The sequence below is a fragment of the Chrysochloris asiatica genome, unplaced genomic scaffold (genome assembly GCF_000296735.1).
Source record: "Chrysochloris asiatica unplaced genomic scaffold, ChrAsi1.0 scaffold00129, whole genome shotgun sequence".
NCBI classification, from domain to species: domain Eukaryota; kingdom Metazoa; phylum Chordata; class Mammalia; order Afrosoricida; family Chrysochloridae; genus Chrysochloris; species Chrysochloris asiatica.
The window spans coordinates 8,731,208-8,749,522 of record NW_006408647.1 but is presented as its reverse complement, the minus strand read 5'-3'; positions in this window follow the sequence as shown (position 1 = coordinate 8,749,522).

Genomic DNA, 18,315 nt, shown 5'->3' with positions numbered 1-18,315 from the left:
CTTGCGCTCTTCTCCCTTGGTGGTCCTAGGTTCCTCTGTTTCTGGACTGTAAGATTAAGTACTCCCCCATTTTTGTTACAAAACTTCTACCTTTACAATGTGACAGTCATAATTAATCATGATAACAATTACTATTGGATCATAAGAATCTTGTCCCCATCTCTTTTACCAGACCCATCTAGACAAGATGAAAACTATTCAGTGGGGACACTATTTTACCCCACACACTCTTAAACTAAACTTCCTATTGAAAACTTGTAAACCAGTCACTTCGTGCCTTTATCACCCCCTCATTTTAGGTAGCCAATGTCTAAGTTGCCTGTTCCTATCTACCCTGTATACAGAGGGGATAGCATTGATACTTGATGTGAAGACTCCTTCTTTTTCTGTTGGTATTTTGAGCTACTACCTCCAAGAATATAGGTCAAGTTCATAAAATTGTAACAATTTGCTCTCAATTTGTTTATCTTTTTTTTTTTTTTTTTTTTTAACCTTCCTCTAGTCGAGTTCTGATTATCAAGCCATTGAGGCTAGGTCAAAAGGGTACTATCTGCAAACTTGGGTGTTCTTGTGCCTCTCCTCTCATTTTATATCAGCTGAATGCTTCACTCTCAGCTTTAGCCATTTGTGGCTATGTCCTTGGCCTTGAGGTCAGGTGTCCCCAGGCCTCACCACACTTTGGACGAACCAGCCCTTCCTCTTGTCACTTTCATCTTCAGATCAATGGGAGTCTATTCAATGTGGTTGAACTCAGCCCATTTCTTCATTGCTGTCTTTTCCCATCTTCCACTCACCAGTAAACCAATGTGGTTGCCAGCAAGCGTACATGCCTGTTTATGTGTTCCATTTGAGCTTCCGTCCTAGAGGGGTATTTGTCCTGAAGGGACTTGATTACTTGCTTTGATGGCTTCCTGATGAACAACTTGCTTATTCTTGTACAAGGCATCATACTCCCATTTTTTTTTTTTTTTTTCCTGATGATCTTTCTTTGAAGATGTATCTTCTGTTGCTCTATCTGTTCCAGGCTGGTCTGCTTGTCCCACCTCAGAAGGTACTGGATGGGTAGAACATACTTCTTGAAAGAAAGATCAGCAGGAAGAAACCAAAACAAAAATGGCAGTCTGAATGGCTACTACAATAACATAAGTTGTTCGCCTAAGAAGCTTATCTGAAACCTGTCCACCATGTGTGACCCTGTTGGCACTTAAAATACCTGTGGCATAGCTTCCAGAATCTTAACAACTCACAAGCCACCATAGTATGACAAACTGACAGATGAGTGGTGGGAGGAAACTGTACATAGACCAAAAGGCAATCATTCAAATAGAACAAGGAGATAATGACTGATTTAAAATCAAGAAAGCTATGCACCAGGGTTGTTGTATCTTTTGACAACACTTATTCAGTCTGTATGCTGAGCAAATAATCCAAGAAGCTGGATTACATGAGAAGAGCATGGCATCAAGATCAGAGGAAGATTCATTAACAACCTCTGATATGCAGATGATACAATCTTGCTTGCTGAAACAGAGAGAACTTAAAATATTACTCAAGTAGATCAATGACCACAACCTTTAGTATGTGTTGCACTTGAATGTAAAGAAAACAAAATTGTTACCATGGAATCAATAAATAACATCATGATAAATGCAGAAATGATAGAAGCTGTCAAAGATATAATTTTGGTTAGATTCACTATATCAACACTCATGGGAACAATAATTAAGAAATCAAGCAATGTATTACATTAGGCAAATCTGCTGCATAAGATTTCTTTAAAGTGTTGAGGAGCAAAGTTGTCATTTTAAAGACTAAGACACACCTGACCAAAGCCATGGTAATTTCAATAACCTCATCTGCATGTGAAAGCTGGACAACAAATAAAGAAGACTGTAGAAGAATTGATGCGTTTGAATTATGGTGTTGGAGAAGAATATTAAAGGTACCATGGAGTGCCAGAAGAGCAAACACATTTGTGTTGAAAAAGTACAACCAGAATGCTCCTTAGAAGCCAAGATGGCTAGACTTTGCCTCTCATACTTCATATGTATTATCAGGAGGGTCCAGTACGTTTAGAAGGACATCATACTTGGTAAAGTGGAGGGACACTGAAAAAACAGGAGACCCCCAATGAGATGGATAGGCACAGTAGGAGCAGTAATGGGCTCAGTTGTAACAGCCACTGAAAAGATGGCACAGGAATTGGTGATGTTTTGGTCTGTCCACTAAGAGTTGGAACTGACTAGATGAGGCTTTAGGCTTCTGAAAACATTGACAGACTCAGAAACCCTGTACAGACCATAAGTTGGAACCAAGTCAAAGGCATTTGACACCAATTACAGGACATGAAGTGGTCAACATTTTAAAAGGAACAGTTGGAGAAGATGTTAAAATGTGGTCAAAACTCTCTGATGAGCTCATTAGGCCAAAGAGATCAAGTTACAAATGAACTTCACTAACAAAACACTGTTCTGTGGCCAAAAAATGAAGCCCTGTTTTAAACAGAAACACAGAAATATTCAACCTTGGATTAAAATAAAGTCAAGTGAGAGAATATTGATGATTACTTGAAAGTTGTCACTAAACATTGGAGTAAAGATTTTAATATAATCTACTGGCTCTATTGTTATAATCATGAAAGAAGAAAAACTCAAGTCCAAGAGATAGATGGGAAACAAAGAGTGGGACACTAAGGTTTCTTGGTTTTGTCACAGGTTGTACATAGTTTACACGCAGTGTCAGTGTTCTAAAGGAAGCTAATCCTTTCCTTTTAACGCCTTAATTTCTATCTCTTGTTGATAATAAACTTCTTGTTAAGTATTGTCAAGTCAGAACAGACTTACCAACAACTAACAACCAGTATCACAAAAAGTACATAATCAAAACAATGCCTTCTAAGGGAATCTACAGGGCCAGTAGGTCAATTTACAAGGTTATCACATTCTGGAGATCCCCAATGAGGTAATCTTGACAGATTTTCTCATGAGACACAGGAGAATCACATAGGATTTTCTGGAGAAATTCTCAGAAAATTGAAAACTGCATTGTCAAGAAAAGCAAGGAAAATTGTGCTGACGTTTAGATTAGTAGCCAATACTGGTATAGAACCCACGGTACTGCCAAGTATTCATAACAACCAGGTACATACTATCAGTATTATACACTTGGTTTCTATAAGTCAGAATCTACTCAATGGCAGTGGGTTGTATACTTGGTATTACAGTTGTTAAACTACTGGCTACTAACCAAAAGGTTAAGCTCAGCAATTTGAACTGACCATTGCCTGCATGGGAGAAAGAGGCAGTGTCTTTCCATAAAGATATACAACCTTGGAAACACTATGGACCAGCTCTATTCTCTCTTATAGGGTCATTATGAGTCAGAACTGACTCAAAGTCAGTAGGTTTTAAAATTATGTACTGGTGATGTGTCTAAAGTGATTTTTGAAACAAGGCAAATGTCAGATAAAATGGCAAGAAATAGAATCATGTGCTTTATTCTCAATATGATAAACTTTTCTTCATTTTATTGAAAATGTTTTAGGGGCTGTTTGGGTCTTGACTACCACATTTATACAGCAAAAAAGAGCAAATAAGTTGAAATTACTCATTTTGGCTGACTTCTCTACTTTCCATTCTCCCCAACCTCCCACATTCATTTTCTAGGATATGGACACAAGCAGTTTCTCTCTGAAAGAAAGAAACATGGTTACATGTATCTTGCTGGTGGAATAAAAAGGAGCTGCAGTATTTATGGAAACAGATGATACTGCATCATTATAGTCTTGACAGAATTCTTGCATATCAAGGAGAAGATAAAAAACAACAACATACTAACACATTTATTATTCTGTCTCCAGGCTCATAAAGCCATCTATTATTTGCATAGATCCTGGTAACTGCCAGCTGTTCCATAGAAGAAAGATGATGCTTTCTGCTCTCATGAAGATTTACAGCCCCAGAAACCCTGTACAGGGTTGCTATGAGTCAGAACTGACTCCACGGCACATAACCACTACCACTGGTAAAGTAGATACATTTTCAATTATATCAAAGCTCATCTCTCCAACATACCATAATCAGAATTACATATTTTAGGTTAGTACTAACATCAGTACATTTTCCTTTGACTATATTATCACATTTTTTTCCCTTCAATTCACTTTCAGGGATGTATAATTAATATAATAATACCACTGGCATTAACTAGATTGCCATTCATTCAGTTCTTTATCTGTTTTTATATGGTAGACGCCTACTAGCAGATAAGTATATTACTAGTTGCCATTGTGTGTATTCAACTCACAGTGACCCCATGTAATGCAGAGTAGAACTGTGTTTCATAGATATGCAAAGCTGTGAAATAAGCACATAGTAGAATAAGATATTAAAATTCTTTGCCCTCACTGAGCCTAGTTACTTTGGATGCATTTCATAAACTCCCTGGGGATCTGTAAAATAATGGAAATATTTTACCTAAATATCCAAACCCAGATGGTTTTCAATGTGCCTTCAAGCTCTAAAATTGGATTCTTCTCATTTTTGCCATCAACATTGAAGGAGATGGGAACTGTGGTTTCCACACTTTCCTCTCTTCCATTCCTCCCTTTTCCCAAGAGCATTAAGAATAAAAAGAGTCTTGAATAAAAAGGGTAGTGAAAACATTGATTCCACAGAGAAAGGAGTGCTTGAGAGAGGATGAAAGAGGAAAGGAGGAGGAAGAGACCTTAAGCCACAGGATTTAAAAACTGGTGGTTTCAATTTGGAAAGCGTTTAAAATTGGAAACATATTTCATGTTGTGCCCCTTCATGCTGTTCTCAACCATTATTAATCACATGCTTTATTTGCATAACTTTTTATTCTCTTCAACTATGATTAAGAAGCTTATAAATAATTGCTAGCACCTACAGTGAACTTTGTTTTAAGCACTATGGGAGTATTTTACTTGCATTAATATTCACAAAAACTGTAGGAAGTGGCTATTATTATCACCTTTACTTTCTAGAGGAGAGTCAAAGGTGTTAAATAACATTCCCAATGTCTCACAACTAGTAAGTGGTAGAACCTGGCTTTGAATGCAGATCTCTGACATCAGTACCTCACACTGTCTCACTCATCCATTACCTAACCAAAGGATATTTTCATTGTTGTATGATGATTTTATTACTGTTTACCAGAAAACATTACACAGATGATTGGTACATTAAAATATTACCTTTCTGTTCTTTTGCACCTTTATAAGAAATAATAAGCTAAATCAATGTTATTTTAGTTTGCAAAACTACCTCATAAAATTACCACAAATTGGGTGGCTAAAAACAACAGAAAGCTCTTTTTTCCATAGTTCTTGATTTAAAAAATTAAGCTATCAACAAAGTTGGTTCTTTCTAGAGACTTTGAAAGTGGTAGAAAGATCTGTCCCACAAGTCTCAATTTCTGGTAACTGTCAGCTGTAATCCTTCATGCGTCTTGATTTATAAATGTATCACCTGAATCTCTGTCTCTGTCTTCATAGGTCCTATTATTCCATGTCTACTTCTCAAATATCCATATCCCTTTTCATATAAGGACACTGTTGTTACTGTTGCTAAGTGTTATTGAATTGGTTGTGACTCTAGTGACCCTCTGTAGAATGTTTCTGAAGAGAGTCTGGTGGTTTTAAATCTGTGACCTTGCAGTTAGAAGCCCAGCGCTTTTTCTACAAAATCACACCAAGACTCCATAGGGACTCTAGATATATGAAATAAGGTACATGGCAACTATATCACATGGAACTGGCCAGGGAAATACACAGAATCATATATGACATCTATGAAAAAAGATGATGGAGAAAGTCAATAACATATGCCAGAACAAGGACAGGAGACAACTGTGGAATAAACCATCAGTTGGTCATATGTAAGTTCAAGCAGTTGAGATGTTTCAACAAATAAATGCAACTTACTTATCTATGCCAACTGACTGAAGAGATCTTTATTTGTGCCAATTCCAAAGAAAGGTGATCCATCAGTATGTAGAAATTATCAAACAACATTAATATCATATGAAAGTAAAACTATGCTGAAGATAGTTCAAAAAATTGTAGCACAACATTGATAAAGAATGATTCAAAGTTTAAACAGGACTCAGAAGAAAACATAGGATGAGGAATACCATTGCTGATGCCAGATGGATCTTGGCTGAAAGCAGAGAATATCAGAAAGATGTTTACCTGTGTTTTATTGATAATGCAAAACATTCACCTGTGTGAATCATAAAAAGAAACTATGGATAACATTTCAAACAATGGGAATTTCAGAACACTTAATTGTGCTCATATGGTATCTGCACATAGATCAAGAGGCAATCGAATACAATAAGGTGATGGTTTAAAATCAGAAAAAGTGTTTGTCATGGTTGTATCCTTTCACCATACATAATATGAATACTGAGCAAATAATATGAAAAACTGGACTATATGAAGAAAAGTTAGGCATTAGAATTGGATAGGAACAGTCATTAGTAACCTGTGATATGCAGATGATGAAAACTTGCTTGCTGAAAGTGAAGATGACCTATAGCACTTAGTGATGAAGATCAAAGACTATAGCTTCTAGTATGAATTTCATCTTAACATAAAGAAAACAAAAATGCTCACAACTGGACCAATAAACAACATCATGATAAATGCAGAAAATATTGAAGTTGTCAAAGACTTTATTTTACTTGGATCCACAATTAATGGAAGTAACAGTCAAGAAATCATATGGCACACTGCATTGAGGAAATCTACTGTAAAATACCTCTTTCAAGTGTTAAGAAGCAAAGATGTTACTTGAGGTTTAACTTGAACCTGAACCCAGCCTTGGTATTTTCAATCACCTCATGTATATATGTGAAAGCTCAACAATGAATAAGGAAGACCAAAGAAGAATTGATACATATGAATTACGGTGCTGTTAAATAATATTGAATATGCCAAGAGCTACTAGAGAATGAAAAAAATCATTCTTGATATAAGTACAGCCAGAATGTTCCTTAGAAGCAAGGATAGTAAGAGTATGTTTCATGTACTTTGGATATGTTATTAGGAGGGACTAGATCCAGGAGGAGATCATGGTAAAGAAAAGGGTCAGTGAAAAAGAGGAAAATCCTCAATGAGGTGAGCTGACACAGTGGCTCCTACAATAAAATCAAGCAATGATTTTAAGGATGATACAGGACTTTGCAGTGTTTTGTTCTGTTGTATGAAGGTAAGTGAAAAATTATGGCTACAAAATCATAGACACATTTATTAAACAAAAATATAAAAATGCAATTGTTTCTTAACATATCTTCCATTTAGGTCTATACACCTCTAAAGGCAAATTTTCCATCTGTCTCACTCTTTGATTGAACTCTTTGATTGACATTAGTGCAGTTTTGTATTACTTTAAAAAGTTCTTTGAGTTTGGGGGACAAATGAAATCTGAAGGTTCAAGGTCAGGACTGTAGGGTATAAGGGATAAGATTTCCCAACAAAATTCGCATAGGCCAGCTTTTGGTAGCCTTGAAGAATGAGCAGGTGCATAGTCATTATGGACAACTATCCCTTAGCTCAATTTGTCTGGGTGTTTTTCATCAATGTAATTTTCAATTTTCTTAAAACTTGTTCCTAGTAAACTGCCATGATTGCTCTATGTCTTTTGAGAAAATATATCAAGATGACCCCTTTGGAATTATGAAAAACAGTTGGCAAAGCTTTCTGAATGGACAAGCTCTACCTTGAATTTAACTGGCTTAGCTGATCCCCTCAAGGAGCTCTAGTAGCATAGTGGTTATGAATTGGGCTGTGAACCACAAGGCCAGCAGTTCAAAACTACCAGCTGCTCCATGGGAGAAAAATGAGTCTTTCTGCTCCCGTAAAGATTTACAGCCTTGGAAACCATGTTCAGGGTCGCTATGGGTCAGAAGCTACTTGATGACACTTACAACAACAACAATAACACGCAGATCCCCTCAGAAGCAACCATTTTAATTGCACCCTAATGAGATTAAGACAGGTGTATTACTGAGAAAACTTGTCTGTAGCCATTCTCTGATGACAGAGACATGTTTAAGCATGTTTATGTTGGAATAAGCCTGTACGTGTATGAACTGGAACCCTAGAAGCAATACTTTTTGACTTATGTCTTATGTAGTACTGTGATTCAGAACTTACTGGATGGCATCTAACAACAATAACTGAATCCACAGTAATTCCATCCCAGGTAATTCTATCTGTTGTTCAAAACTTATCTTACAGTGCCACACCAGGCCTTCAACGAGGTATTGCTGTTGTTGTTGTTAACTGCTGTTGAGTCCTTCCTGATTCATAGCAATACTGCACAGGGTTTGGAAGCAGTGGCTGATAAGTGTGAACTGATGACTTTGCTGTTCAAACTGACCTTGTGTTGGAGTGCTTATCCTACACAGCCAGAACGGACTCAACAACAAGGTATTAATAATTAATAAAAAGGTATTAGTAAGTAATAAATAAACAATACCCTTTCATCTTAACATAAAGAAAAATGATGTGAATGAAATCACAATCAAGCAAAACAATAGATTCTGTTGAGTCCTAATAGCACCTCATTACCCTAATATCTTTAAATAGCATCATAGTTCTTGACTTAGCCAATTTTTGTATGATTTAATTTTTAAGGTCAAATTCCATTTTGAGGTTTATTTCTATTGCATAAAACTTTTTTAGTATGATCAAGTGGTCAAAAGAAACTATTGACTTTTTGTCTTATTCTTTTTAAATGTCAAGAGGTATTCACCCATGAAAGGAATACATGCTAGAGTCTCTGATTTCCCTAAGGATTTGGAGGAAATTGAATTAGGGAAAAAATAACTAAAACATAAGTTCACCAAATGTCAATTCCCCTAAATCCCAAGCAGTACTGTATTGTAAATGTACTACCACAAAATATTCTCAGGGCTCTTTCTCTACAGGAATATAAAATTTTTGGAAAAATTCCAGCCTATTGTAACCCGTATTTTACTCATCAATTACAATTACAACATTTTCACAATGCATATTGGCAAATGGCTTGGAATTTGTTCTTCATAAAGTAATACATAGAGCTTAAGATGACTTCTTAAAACTTGTTCGAGTTCAAGAAGTGCCAGAACATTATTTTCTATAATACACCTGCCCAAGGACAACCTTTCCTCCATGTCTGTATAATCACTGGTTGCAAGAAAGGCGTTCTGTAATTGTTTCATACTACTAAGATGCTACTCCATGGTAGACTGATGACGCTTTCTGCTCCAGCAAAGATTAAAATGGTTGCTATGAGTCAGAACAGACTCAATGGCACTTAACAACAAAACAAGTTACTCTGGTATAGTTCTTGAATTGGGGGCTGTTATTTGTCCATTTTTTTTCTCCACAAATTATATTCTTTTTTTGTTCAATTTAAGTAATTGGGTACAAGCAGCTGGAGTTATTTTACCTTGGATCATGAACTCTCCACAGTGCAAGAAATTTAAAAAAGCAAAAACATTCATTCTAACTTGGATTAAGAATTCAAGTGAAGGCCTAGTTTGCTCTGATGAAAGAGACTTGGCTACAGTTAAGACTAAACTAATGCTTGTTTCAGAAAATGATTTAACTCCACACCTTGCTGATATGCTGGGGAATATATTAGAGTAGTGGTGTGGCATTGTAGGATAAGTACTGGACCCCAAGGTCGGATTGAATCACAAGGTCAGTAGTTCAAACATACCAATCACTCATTAAAAAACCTATACAGGAATGCTATCAGTTGAAATAGCCTCAACAGCACTTAAAAGCAACATATTTGCTGTAGGATAAGACTGAAATACTAACCACAAGGTCTATGGTTTAAATCCACCAGCCACTCCTTGGGAATCCTATGCAGAGTCACTATGAACCAGAACCGACTCGACAGCAATTAAGAACAACAACATATTTTGATTTTATGAACAGGAAAGAAAAAGGTAGTTTGATACACATACATATACCCCAATAAGTAGTGAGGAAATACTTTTTTGGAATTCTTTCAGTGAATTTTTTTTTTCTTCGATTTTTAATACATATTGACAAAAAATGGAAAAAACATACCCCCCCCCCCAAAAAAAAAAGAAAGTATTAAAAAACTATGAGTAGATATCAGGAATAGTGGATTTGAAAAAAAAAATTTTGTGTGGAATCAACAAAAACAATTTTAAATAGGCATAAGAGTATGTTGTTTTCTTATACATTTAATGACTTTATGCTGCTATTGGTAGATCTTTCTCTTATACAGTTTTTTTCTCTATCCATTTGATCTATGGAGATTGGCTGAGTGCCTTCTATCTGCTAAGCACTGAATCCATACTTGATATATGGAAGTAAACCAAACACATATGGTATTAGTGCTTATAGAACTGAACATAGACAGAAAACAAAAATATACATGAGTAAATAAACAAAAACACTTTTAGATAGCAGTAGTGCTATGAAGAAATTAACAGAGTCTGCTGGCTACCGGGTTGACAAATGTTAACATTTGTGAAGAGAAAGGCAAAATACAATAAGAGAAAAGTTAACAAAAAAGTGATGGAGATAGGGGAAGACATGGGAAGGAGTGTAAGGGCTAAAGATAACAGAGATAAATATTGTTATATACACAGTCCTGCAATAGCAATAATCTACAGGTAGAAGTATGGATAAACATTCAGGCTGAATAGGTATGAGATGTCTAGTGGAAGTATATTCACATATATATGTTTGACAGAGCATATTTGCATGTAGATATTTATCTTTCCTGAAATATATCCACCACTGTGATAGAACATACAGGGGACAAAGACTTCTTAAACAACCAAACATCTTGAGGGAATGAATCACTGGCTTTGGACTTAATCTTGGAAGACATTATGATCAATTGACATAACAAAGACAATGTTCTACATCCTACTCTGGTAAGTACCAACTTATAAGCTTGAGCAACCATCTAAGGTACAATTATTGGTCTCTCCCTGTCTGGAGGAAAGAAGAGTGATGGAAACTGAATAAAGTCAAGGTCACATGGAAAAAATTAGCCCAATGGACTAATGGATCATAAGAACATCAGTACGTTTGACACTGAGACCAGAACTAGATGGCGCCTGGCTACCACTACCAAGTGCTTTGAAAGGGATCACATTAGAAGGTCCAAGAAAGAGTGGGAGAAAACTGTAGATCAAAACACAAAAGCATAAAAAGACCAGGCTTACTAGTCAGACAGAGACTGATGGAACCCTAAGACCACTGTCCTTACTCTTCTGCTCTGGACTTGAACTTACCCTCAGGGTTCAATTTTCAGACAATAGATAGATCTATAAGGGGAACAATAACTAGTAAGGTAGAATTGGCTTAGAATAATCAACCATTTGAGATCAAAAGAAGAGCGTTTACACAGGACTGACTGCAACCATACATTGACAGAGAACTTCTAGAGAGTCAAGCCAGATTCAGTAGAGGACTTGGAACGAGAGATATCATTGATGACATCAGATGGATCTTGGCTGAAAGTAGAGAATACCAGAAAGATGTTTACTTGTGCTTTATTGATTATGCAAAGGCTTTCAGTTGTGTGGACCATGACAAGCTATGGACAACATTATGAAGTATGAGTATTTTGGAACACTTAATTGTGCTCTTGAGGAACCTGTACAAAAACTGCCAAGAGGCAGTTGTTTGAACAGAACAAGGGAACACTGAATGGTTTAAAATTAAGAAAGGTGTGAGCCAGGGTTTTATTCTTGTTACGAATCGGGCTGCGAACCTTAAGGTCAGCGGTTCGAAACTACCAGCCGCTCCGCGGGAGAAAGATGAGGCTTTCTACTCCCGTAAGGATTTACACCCTCGGAAACCCTGTACAGGGTCGCTATGGGTCGGAACCGACTCGACGGCAATTAACAACAACAACAACAATACTTATTCAACCTGTATGCTGATCAAATAATCTGTAGAAGATGTGTTATATGAAGAAAAACGTGGTGTCAGGATTGGAGGAAGACTCATTAACAACCTGTGATATATAGATGATAAAACCTTGCTTGCTGAACGTGAAGAGGACTTAAAATATTTACTGATGATGATCAAAGACCATATCCTTCAGTATGTATTGCATCTCAATATAAAGAAAACAAAATCCTCATCAATGGACCAATAAACAACATTTTTATCATTGGAGAAAAGATTGAAGTTGTCAGAGACTTCATTTTTCTTGGATCAACTATCAACATCATGGAAGCAGCAGTCAAGAGATCAAACAATGTATTGCATTAGGCAAATGTGCTTCACAAGACCTTTCTAAAGTGTTGAAGAGTAAAGATGTCAGCTTGAGAACTAAGGTGAACCTGATGCAAGCCATGGTATTTTCAATAAAGTCATATGCATGTGAAAGTTGGACAGTGAATAAGGAAGACTGTAGAAAAATTGATGTAGTTGAGTTATGGTCTTGTAGGAAAATATTGAAATTACCTTGGGCTGTCAAAAGAACCAACAGGTCTGTGTTGGAAGAAGTGCAGCCAGAGTGCCCTTTGGAAGCCAGGATGTCCAAACTTTGTCTCTCCTACTTTAGACATATTGTCAGGAGGGACCAGTCACTGGAGAGGGAAGGATATCATGTTTGGTAAGGTGGAAGGTCAGATAAAAAGAGGAAGACCCCTAGCAAAATGGATTGACAAAGTGGTAGCATCAGTGGGCTCAAGTGTGGCAATAATTGTGAAGTTGTTCCAGTATGGGGAAGTGTTTCATTCTGTTGTGCATAGGGTTGCTATGTGTTGGTAACAACTTGATGGCACCTAATAACAACAAGTTCAGAAGAATTAGGATTAAAGGAGGAATGGAAATGAGAATCACAAAGGAAGTAGAATAAATGATGTCATATTGAGGGAATTACAATCAATGAAATGAATCTAAATGTGTCTGAACTGTTAAATGTAGAACTGATGATCTGCTCTCTAAATCTTTGCCCAATTCACAATAAGAAGGTTAAAAAAAAAGTACAAGAAATAAATGAACATAGTGAAATTTGTTGGATAAAGGGTACAATCTAGGGATGATTGTTTCACATTAACATGGGAGACTGATTTAGATAAAAGTATTAAAGGAATGTTTTCCAGATGAGTCATTTAAAATAAAAATAAAGAGTCAAGTGCCAATTCAACTCATACATTAGAAGGGACATGCATTTTCATGTAATTAATTAAGGTTGAGGTCATAAATCCATGAATTAAGAACCAAAGAAGACTAAATTCACTGGCCTAAGTAAGATTAAAGATGTGTATTTGCCACTGTCTCATCTTTTACTTCATAGACTAAGAAATGACTTGCAATAGATTTCCAGTGGGGTTCATTTGCTTTCTTTACATTTAATCTGCTTTTTTTTTTTTTTTTTTGCTTTTCTGTTCAGAGGAATTCTAACTGATTGGATAGCATATATTTTTTAAACTTTGAAACTTATACTCTTTGTACTTGTGTTGTAGGACAGTGTTAGGCTAACTTGCTTGTAAGGGCAATCTTCAGGGGGTGTTGAAAGCATTTATAAAGGGAATTCTCTGCTGAGGTGCCCATCTAGTATAAAAATTTATTTCTGTAAAACTTTTAATCATTCTCAATATTCTCTTCCATTTTTCCTCTATTTCCTTATCTTAACCAAGGATATAAGATTGTACTTAATATTAAGCCATAAACAGATAGTTGCAGTCCTCAGAACCTGTTAGTTGTCATAAATCATATTATTAAAACTATTCTTTAACTACAATAAAAGTTTAGAACTAGCGAGTTTCAGCCTTGCAGTTGAATATTACTTTTCTTTCAACAATATCAATAACATTTTTATAAATTCTTGTGGTGCTGTTGGATAAAGCAATGGACCACAAGATCAGCTTGAACCACAAGGTCCACGGTTCAAACTTACCAGCCACTATTTGGAAACACTATGCAGGGTCGCTATGAGCGAAAATCAACTCAAAGGCACTTAACAACAACTGCACAGCTAAAAATAAAAACATTTCCCTATTCTGTCACCTCCATCATTATCATTGTCATGTTGATTCTTGTTGTTGTTAAGTACCTTTGAGTTGGCTCTGACTCAATGCCATTATATAGAGTTTCTAAGGAGTGATTGGTGGATTTGAATCACTAACCTTGTGATTAACAGTCCAGTGTTTATCCTACAGCAAAATAGACCAAGAAGTTCCTGTAAAATAAGAATGCCTTTAGTATTAATAAGATGTGTTTATAAAATACTTCTAAACCCATTTATAGCTATATGAAAATTACATGAAAAGCAATTGTGTCTTTTTAAACTTTAATTCACTTAACAAAAGACCTGACCATTCTAATTATTGTCGTTGTCAAGTGCTAACGAGTCAGTTCTGACCTACAGCAACACTGTATAGGGTTTCTGAGGTGCAGCTGGTGAACTTTAGCCACTGATATTGCAGTTGAAACTCTATTCCATCCAGTGCCTTAACCCACAGTGCCACACCAGGACTAATAGTAATATCAATTAGGAAAACCTTGGTGGAGTAGATGGGACTAAAGGCACATGTCCCAGCTTATGTAAGGGTCTAAGGACAAATCAGAAGATGCCTAGTTCATTGACATTTAAAAAATACCATGTTAACAACATTTTACTCTAATTAGGTGAGTAATTTTTCCTAATTCTATTATGTGGGAAATAATTATTCTGAATCACTTATATATGTAGAACCAGGCACACTAAGAATGATGGTCTGATGGTCTGGCTTCTGACAAAAAACTCTGAAACTCCTTCTTTCAAGATTATATGCTCCTGACATGGAATTTAAAAATACAGAGTAGAAGGAAATATCACATGCTGTTTGGACAATATCTTAATTTCTGCCAACTAAGCTTGCATTTCATATTGCTCTTTTCGTAATTTAAAATAGTCACTTAGCTATCAGAAATCATTTTAACACATTGGGAGAGTTCTCTTCCTAGTCCCTTGAAATATTAAATTCTTCTGTGTCAATGTGGCTAAATCTCCCTGGGCTACACTTGATGATGGATTTCCTAAAGTAAATATCAAAGTTGATGAAAGGTGACCTGAACTGAATTTATTCTGAAATAGAGTAAGTTTGAGAGATCACTCTAAAAATTCTTTCTAAGCTAAACATGTACTTTGGTTGCTGCCTTACGGTGCCTAATGTATTAATAAAGTAAGAGGAAAGCTTATGGCAAAAATGACCAGTTTATGAATGTCTTTAAGGATAGTGATCTCTTAGAGCACTATAAGGATCAATGGAATCAATGGAAACACTGTGAGATATATTACAGACAAAGATCAATATTTATTTGTATTGGTGGTGTCCACTTTTAAGATAAAAACATTATGATAACTCCATAATGTTGTCAGATATAGTGCCAAACATGAGCCCCTCAGGTGGAAAGGCACTCAAAATATGAGTGGGTAAGATCTGCCTCTATAAATTTTGGTTGACAATGATGACACAAATGAAGTAAAACTTTCTAGACCTTCATTTGCTGAGGGGGTACAACTCAAAATGAGAGGAAACAGCTACAAACATCCATTAATAATGGGATATAGACTGTATGAAGCATGAGTCTAGGAAAATTGGAAGTTGTCAAACATGAAATGCACAGAAATCAATACACTGGGCATTAATGAGTTGAAATGGCCATTTTGAAACACACAATCATATGATTTACTATTCCGGAAACAACAAATTAAAGAGGAATGGCCCAGAATTCATCATCAAAAAGAATATTTAAAGGATCAGCACTGGACTATGAACTACAAGGTCAGTAGCTGTTCTGAGTCCGAACTTACTTTACAGCACTTTACAACATCTTGAAGTGCAATGCTGTCTGTGATAGAATAATATACATACACCTACAAAGAAGAGCAGCTAGTACTACTATTATTTATATTTATTCATCAACCAGAGTTAGTATTGATGAAATTAAAGAATTATACCAATTTCTTCAATTTAAATTTGATCAAATATGAAATAAAAATGTACCAATAATTAAATTATTAATTTTAAAAGCAGACCACATTTATTGGTCAGAATGAGAGTGGAGAAACATGAGACTATAGCCCTCAACCATACTTCAAGTCTGGAAAGGAACTCAGCCTCGTGACCCAATTTTCAGCCAAGCAGTAGATAGGCGTATAGGAGGACAAAGCACTAGTAAGACATGGTCACCATGGGATGGTCAATCATTCAAAATTAAAAGGGCAACATTTGCTTATAGACAAGATGAGAAGATGTGAGAAGTTTAGTGGAATGGAAATAGGAAACACAGGGAGGAAGTGGGATAACTGTTGTTATATGAAGGGGATTGAAATCATTTAAATGAAACAAAGTATATGATTTGTAGAATATAAAACTGATGATCTTGTCTGTAAACCATTCAATTCACAATAATTTTTCAAAAAGATGCATTGATAATTACTTTTGATTGGAATGTGAAGGTTGGAAAAAAAGAGAAAGAATCAGTAGTTTGAAAATAATGTCCTTGGTGACAGAAATGATGCTGGAGATCACACAACAGAGTTTTGCATGACTAATGATTTATTCATTGCTAATACCATTTTTTTTTTTTTTAAAAGCTTTTATTACAAATTGGAGGAAAGTTTACAGGGCAAATCATCAGTATTAAATTCAACAAATCATATTTTGTTTCATTTTAATGATTTGAATTCCTTCCATGTACCATCAATTAATAGTACTTATCTCTATAACAGTCCATGTTTTTTGATGTACACATATTACAAAAAAAAATATATTAATTTGAATGTCAAGAGAACACATTTTGGAAAGCCAACCTCCTACCCATATGCAAACAGCTTTTCTCATTCCATGGACTTATAGTCCTCAGCTACTCTGTGTCTCTATACCATTGCCTCTGCTGTCCTGCTTTTCTGGCTAGATTACCATGTTCCACTCTTGTTCTTCCCTCTTGATAGTCCTAGGGTCCTCTGATCATGAAATGAAAGATTAACTATGGCTCCCTTTTATTTACATATCTTCTACATTTATAGTTGTGATGATTACAGTTTGTCCTGCTAAAAATTACTCGTAATTGAATTATAAATTTCTACCCCAACCCCTCCATCCCCTTTCACCAGACCCATCTGGACAAGAGGAAAACTATTCAGTGGGGAGTCTACCTTATCTACCTCATTCTGAAACTAAAAACACTCATGAAAGCTTGTAAGGCAACCACTTCATGCCTTTATAGCCCCCCCCCCCATTTTTGATAGCCAATGTCTAAGTTGCCTGTATCTATCAAACCAGTGTACTGAGGAGGTAATCCTTGATATGAAGAGTCTGTCCATTAGGTTGGTATTTTGAGCAACTACATCTGCAGCAAAAGTCTAGTTCATCAAATTGTAGTGATTTAAGCTTGCTTCCATATCAAACTTCATTTGGTCGAGTTCTGGTCAGCAAGCATTCCAAGCTAGATTCCATAGGCACTATCTGAAAATTTGGGGGTTCTCACTGGCCTCTCCAACTTCAGACCAGTTGACCACTTCACTCTCAACTCTAGTGCCAGAGGCTAGGTTATTGTCCATAGGTTCCGGAGTTCACATGTCTCATTGAACTTCAAACCAGCCAGCCCTTTCTCTTCTCTCTCTCATCTCAGGTCAACAGATGTTTATGGGACATGGCCAAACTCATCCCATGTCTTCACTGCTGTATTTCCCCCAGTACCACCCACAAGTAGACCAGGGCAGTCACCAGTGAGCATACAAGATTGTTTGTGTGTTACCTTGGAGTTTCAGTTTTAGAAAAGTGTTTACCCTGATGGGCTAACAAACACCTTTTTAAAAAACAAAAACAAATTTAAAAGGCAACTATACATATGGGACTCATCAGATGCACTACACAAGAATCAAATTGACTACATGTTTTGGAAGAGATGATGGAAAAGCTCAATATCATTAGCCAAAAGAAGCCCAGGGGCAGACTATGAAAGAGACCATCATATATGCTCATATGCAAGTTCAGACTGAAGCTGAAGAAAAAAATAAATCTATGAGAGTCAAAATTTGACCTTGAAGATAACCCATCCTAATTTAGAAACCATCTCAAGTAGACCTGTGATAAATTAGTCAGTTATGATCAACGACCAGAAGAGCTGGGGATGCCATCAAGAACAGAAAGAAAGCAGAAGGTCATGAAATACACAGTAAAGAAAGAAAAGACAAAAATGAATTTTTGAGGTGGAAGTGTAGTGAAGAGCTCTGCCGAGAACAACACAGAATACAGGACCAAGAAGGCTCAGGGAATGGTCCCAGTACTCTGAACCACATATAA